Below are 6,953 nucleotides of genomic sequence, written 5' to 3'. Positions count from 1 at the left end.
CTTGTCATCGAAGAACGTCTATAGGAAATGAATGTGCTGGTTAGTCTGGTCACCGTAAAAAAAAAAAAAATCTTATTTTTAATTAACAAATTGGCACTCCTCTGCTGTCTATCTTGGTTATGTGAGTATTTTCATTAATCATCCCTGAACATTAACAGTGAGTGTTTAGAGCTTCATGGTGTTGAATCAGGTCTAACAGTCCTTTTCACCACCACTTTCGTCTACTAAATTAGTTTTCAAAGAGAGATCAAAAGGGCTAAATACTGTATGATTCCAACATTGTGGAAAGGGTAAAACTGTGAAGACAGTAAAAAGATCAGAGGTTAGTGAAGAAGATAGAGATGAATAGCTGGAGCACAGAAGATTTTTAGAGCAGTGAAACTAATCTATATGATGCCATGATAATGGATATATGTCATTACATGTTAGTCAGACCCACAGAATGTACATCAGGAGTGAACCCTAATGTAAAGCATGAACTTCGAGTGATTATGAAGTCTCATTGTAGGTTCACTGATTGTAACAAATGTACCACTCTGGTGCAAGATGTTGAGCGAGGGAATCTATGGGATTCCTTCTGCTCAATTTTTCTATGAATATAAAACTCTTCCAAAAGGGATTTGAAATGTTTGTGCTTAAGAATCTCTAACTTAACACAGAGTTTTAAAAATCTACAAAATAAATCAGACATGTGCCCACTAAGCTTATTGCACTAGCAAATGCACATTAAATTCTATCAAAAGCAACGCAAGATTGACATACTTATTCTAATATACCAGATGAGGAAGTGAGGTTCTAAGTGTCAAATATCTTGCTCAGAGATCAGAACAGCCTTTCGCCAGGAACTGCCATCTCACAGTAATTCTCCAAAATGACCAACACAAAGGGAAGGAGGAAAGGCATCCACTCACTATATGTTTTCTAGGCCTTTTAGAAAACATGGAGCTGTTCCTCTGGCCACATACATGCGAATCTACAAGCAAGATGATATTGTAGACCTCAAGGGAATGGGCACTGTTTGATAAAGAATGCCTCACACATGTTACCATGGCAAAATTGAAAGAGTTTACAGTGTTACCCAGCTTGCAGTTGGCATTGTTGTAAATGAACAAATTAAGGGCAAATTCTTGCCAAGAGAATTAATGTACGTATCGAGCATATTAATCACTCTAATAGCTGTAATCACTTCCTGAAACGTGTGAAGAAAAATGATCAAAAACAGAAGGAAGCCAAAGAGAAACATACCTGGCTTCAACTGAAGTGCCAACCTACTCCACCCAGAGAAGCACACTTTGTGAGAATGAATGGAAAGGAATGTGAGCTGCTGGAGCCCATTCCCTATGAATTCATGACATGATAGTTTTGAAAATATTAAATGAAAGGCCTCTAATTGAGTAGCTGACCCTTCCCCCAAAGAAATATTTAAAGTAAACCAATTGTCCTAATTCACCGGGTGATATCTTTATTATTCAGATTTAGTATTTTTCTTGCTGAAAGACGTGAGGTGGTTTACTGTACAACAAATATAGTCCATTGGTTAGGAAACTGCATCTGTTGAATTACAGTTAAACTTAGAGTGTGTGGATCGCTCTTAACTGAATCGTAAATGGCTGTAATTTAAGGTTTAGGAACTTGACTTTGAAGCCTGCTATTTAAAAATAGATTGTTTAAAGTCCCCTGCTCTTTGTGAGTTACATTTGCTTCCACCTTTCATGGAACACAACTCAGAAAATAATAGTGTTTGTGATAACTTGGAACTAGAATACCTTTTTATTTCAACCCGGGGTAGACATGTATGTATAGCAGTTAACATGATGTATCGCGTTCTAAGCATGTTACAGAATGTACTCAAAAATCTTGGAGTAAGCAGTGTTTTATCCATATTACATAAAGGAAGCTGAGTCACAATTAACTTGCCCAAGTTACAGGTGTGCAAAGATTCAAGCCCAGGCAGTCTGGCTCCATTATCAGATCTCAAATCCTAGTGTTATATCGCCTTATATTAGTGGGACCATTGTAAAACTGCTTTGTATAGTTTGAGTACATTTAGGTTATTCATTTGCTTCCTGGATATTTTTACTTGGATGTGGCACACATCTTAAATTCAACATAATCAAAGAGGAGCTGATCACATCCCATCCCAGCTGTCTTCAGTTTTCTGTGATAACTATAACTGCAGTATCTGTATTTGAAATAAAAACCTTGACTGCTCATATTCTTACCACTAATAGAAAAAAAAAAAGAGAGAAAGAATCAGAACAGATTTAGAAATTACAACTTCAGTCAGATGTTGGAACTCTAAAGAAAAAGGAAGTTCAGTAATATTTAGAGAGGAGGTACAGCAGCACAGTAGAAACAAATAAAAAAAAGCAATAAGAAAATTATGATGTTGAGAACTTGCTTCAGGAGCAGCAATTTCTTATAATGGTTGGTTGTTGAAATGCTTGAAAAAGGTCTTTATAATTTCCTTGCAAACCGCTTTAACAGAATTAATATCCATTCATTTATTACATATTTAATATTTGTTCTCATTAAGTGTATATTAACTATTTTTTGACTACCCATAGTATGCTAGGCCATCTAGCTTATCGAAGGGAAAAACAGAGGACAACTAAGCTGTAGACAATAGGTGAAACAAAGAATGGGTGAGAAGGAGTTAGCTCTGGATTTATTCCTAGAGGCTCACAAACCATTCTAGACTCAGTGAACCATGATGGGTAGACAAAACTTAAGTGATTTACTAACTTAAAATTGCCAATTTATGTCTAATTTAACTGTCTGAGGAAACATTATATACTAAAAATCTCTTTTATCATGGATGTGGCTCTTTGGGCATTCATAAGTATTTATCATTTTAAAGTTTCTTCAGGTTTATCTAAGGTAGGACATGAAATACAGGTCTTGCATGGTACAGAACAGTGGAAAAAGATGCCTATAAGGCAATAATTATGACTAATAGCTGAAAGTATGATGCATTAATTTTGAAGAAATGTTATTAAAACATCCCTTTATGAGGAGGAGAAGCCTTCCAGAATTGAATATTTAGTATTTCATAGGAGTGGGTGTGGGAGGGAATCACTTTTGTTATGATAACTGAATTTTTAGTCAGATTCAGCACATAGTTACCAATTACATTTAAGTTGGCACACTTTTATTAGAAAGACAAACAATAATTCAACTTGAAATTAATTTCAAATCCAAGTTGACTTGTTTATGGTGAAAATAATGAGTAAACATCTACTCACCCTCCTCATTTCCTGAAAGAATGGATGGAGTGCACAATACTGGCTGCAGCAGAAATTACAGCAACCGTAGTCCCTCTGCTTGCAAATTCACTTACTGGAGGAGGTCTGCAGGTTTACAGAAAATTAGTAATTTTGCCATGATGGAGTCCTGAATTTCATCATAAAATATGTTAGTTTATGCGTGTGCTTATTTGAATAACACTATCTTCTGAAGTTTTTGAAGGAAGTACTACAATAAGTAGCCCTAAAAAACTATGTTCCAAACCTTGCAAATGCTCCTTGAAAAATATCTTGTCATTCGCATTGTTTTTAATTTAAAATGGAACATACTACTCTACTAGTTTATTATTTGCCAAATATCTAAAGCACCTTCTGGACTGAAAGCAATAGATGGATACGATTTTCTACCTGAACTTGCTAAAGTAAAATCTTGCTATTGTGTTGCTGATGTTATCATATTTAAGGAAATGGCTTCCAAATGTTTCTTTCTAGTCCTTACTCATGCTTTACTGTAAAGCACTAAATGTATTAAAGGTATTTGAATAGATGGCATCACAAAATTCATATTTATTTTGAATTCACTTTTATAGCTTAACTGCAGCCACATTATGTACCCAGTACCTTGCCGTTTATATATTTGATTTCAAAAATACATTTTGAACAACACATTATTTCAATCTCAGAGTCTCAATTTCATTATATAATAATGGTCACTGGCTATCATAACTTTATTTTCAAAAATAGATTTACAGATAATCTCATTTTTATAATTCACAGGTATTCATATTATCCAGCTTCAATAGATTGAGGAGATTATTGAATACAAAAATTTAACAATGTCTAGGAGCCTTTATGTAGTCTAGTCAATCTATCTAACCCATCTGATTTCTAATAACCTTTAGCTTCTTTTCCCAAACTGGTAAGGTTAATCCCATTGTTATTTCTTTCAAGTGGTCTTTTTCTTTTAATACTTACTCTGTTAATACTACCCTTTATTTTTATCTTTATTTTCTCAGTACTTCTAATCTAGATTGCACTGGGTAATTATATTGTGCCTGCATTGAAACCGTTTATAACAAATCCCGAGACACAAATATAGTCAGGAAAACCAATTACATACAACATTTCATAAACATCTTGTCCAAATTGCTCTGTTCTTTAGCACTACATTCTATATATTTGATTGACTAAGTATGAAGCAATCTATCTTATTTATATATACTCCAGCACCTAATGGTGGTTCATATGTTAATTATATGGTCAATAAATATTTCTCAATTACCTTACTCTCCTGTATCTTTTCTGCCTTCTTTTGTTAACAGTATTCAGGTATTGCTTGGGTAATCATATCTACTTGATTCTCAGTCTAATTGGTTTGGGTAGGACTGACCCAATCTCTAGGATATATGGATATGCATGTTACCTCTCTCTGGTCAATGAGGACACTGTCCTCTTTGCTCAGTGTTCATGTGTGATAAATGTCTCACAGAAAGCCAATGAAAGTCATGCCCAGGACTTTTACTGTCAACTATTGTGGGGGCGGGGGAGGGGGGAGGCGGAGCCGCAGGAAGGTATTTAATTTGTTTTTTGATTGGTTGTTTTTTCTTTCTTGGCCAGGATTTTAATGTTTGTTCCCTATTAGTAAGTACTCATTGATAATGGATTGAACACAAATGAAATATCTTAGGGTTGAAAATACATACCCTACACTTTGACTAATATTTTTAATGCTGCTTTACTTAAAGCTCGGTAAACTCATCATGTCATTTATGGAAGAAAAGAAATTCTCTTGTATTTCTCCTTTGTCTAAGATTTCTATCACTTCCAATCAAAGAGTCCCAACTAATTTATGAAAAACATGTTTAGACACTTCTTAAGTAAGATATCTGAAATAACACAATTATATTCTGTAAGCAATTTATTTAGTCAGTGTCATAGTGCACCGAACAAAGTATAACTTTATTAACTTTGAACAAAAAATAATAGGAGGCTACTGTAAAAAGAAGGCATTTACAAAAGTGACACTAAGATTAGTTGTGATGCAACAGTTTGCTTATGAATAGATATGTTGTATGACATTTTAGATTATAAAGAGACATTAAGACAATATGCAGTTGGTCACATAGCTTAGTGGTTGACCATGGTGATTGTGTAAGAAAAATCAGAAAAGGGTTAAAATAAGAGAGCTATGGAACCACAATAGTCTCTAAAAAGGTCCTCGATAATCTCTCCCTGTTGGTATTCCTACCCTTGGATATTCCTCTCCTCTTGCATGTGGGACAGAGAGTGACTTATTTCAAAACAATAGAAAATGGCACAGTAAATGGAATGTCACCTCAGTGATTATCTAACATACAATGATGGCTTATAACTTCATTCTTACTAGTAGATTCTATTTCCTTTGCTGGATTTAATGAAGTGAATACGTGGAATCGTCCACATGATAAGATATTGAAGGTGATGTCTGACCAATAGCCAATGAGGAACTGAGGCCCTTAGTCCAATATCCCACAAGTAACTGAATCCTACCAAAAACCGCATGAGCTTGGAAGTGTACCCTTCCTAGTCAAGCCTCAGATGAGACCCTAGCAGTGGCCAATTCTTCATTTCAAACCTGTATGAGATCATGAAACAGAGAACACCGGTGACTAATTCCTAACTTACAGTAACTTGAAGATGATACATGGGTTGTTTTAACTTATTAAGTTTGTGTTAACATTGTTATGTTGCAATAGATAGCTAATACACATGGCTTCAATAAAAAGAGCAATGAATTGTTAACTTATGACAGATCAAATTACATACAACTTAAGTTTGACACAAGAAAACTTCTGTTAGTTGCATTCTGAATAATTTTCATAAATAAATTTCTTTTTTGTAGAATTAGACATTGCTTAAATGGTTTACTTTTCTGTACTGTAACTACGTGAGATAAGAGCTAAATTTTGTGCTTTCCATAATTAGTTTATTGATCCTTATAAAGTACAGATGTATAGAGTCTGCAGCTAATGAACTTTCAGCTTTAATATAGAAAAATGTCCTCTTTTATTTCAAACTTTAACTAACATTTTTTCTGTATTTTTGTACAATCTGGATACAATTGATTAATAACAGACAAATTAACTGACAAAATTTAAGAAGGAATTTAAATCCCGTCCATAACACTAAAAGCATTTAAAATTCTATTTGTTAGAAAATCTTTAAATCAGATTTACTTCAGACAAGATATCTCCTCATTAGCCTTTGTCTTAATTGTCCCAACATGCTTCTTTCTACCAGAATCAAAGCATAGCATAAAAATGCAATTTCCTCCTGGCTAGAATTAAATGAGCTTCTAAGGTAATGTGCATTCGATAACAACATTTTCATTCTTTTCTATTTGTTGCCAGGCAGGACCCATTTTATTTTGTTTTATGCCCTGGAGAGTACCAGTTATATGATTGGGGCAAATTACATTTTCCCTTTGGAGTCACATATAATTTAAATACAAAATGAAGCAAAAAGAGGTCAAGATCCATAAAATCAGATGTCAGAGTGAATAGAAAGATAACAAAATTGAATAAAATGAACTGAAGTAAAGAATGAAAGACTGCATGTTCTATTTAATAAGGGTAACTACTAAGCCATATTGCAAGTCTAATGGGATTTTAAAGTGGGAAATGAATTCAAAATTTTAGGTGAACTCCATAAACTTTTACATTTATAAGC

General features: G+C 34.0%; 1 pseudogene; it reads left to right on the top strand.

Annotated features, from left to right (window-relative positions):
• Positions 1 to 868: 868 nt before the first annotated feature.
• LOC111734710 lies at positions 869 to 1,357 on the top strand (annotated as a pseudogene).
• The last annotated feature ends 5,596 nt before the right edge of the window (positions 1,358 to 6,953 follow it).

The sequence above is a fragment of the Pteropus vampyrus genome, unplaced genomic scaffold, assembly GCF_000151845.1.
Source record: "Pteropus vampyrus isolate Shadow unplaced genomic scaffold, Pvam_2.0 Scaffold4441, whole genome shotgun sequence".
In the NCBI taxonomy this organism is placed as follows: Eukaryota; Metazoa; Chordata; class Mammalia; order Chiroptera; family Pteropodidae; genus Pteropus; species Pteropus vampyrus.
Note: the sequence above shows the minus strand (reverse complement) of the source record. Positions and strands in the feature narration are given on the sequence as shown.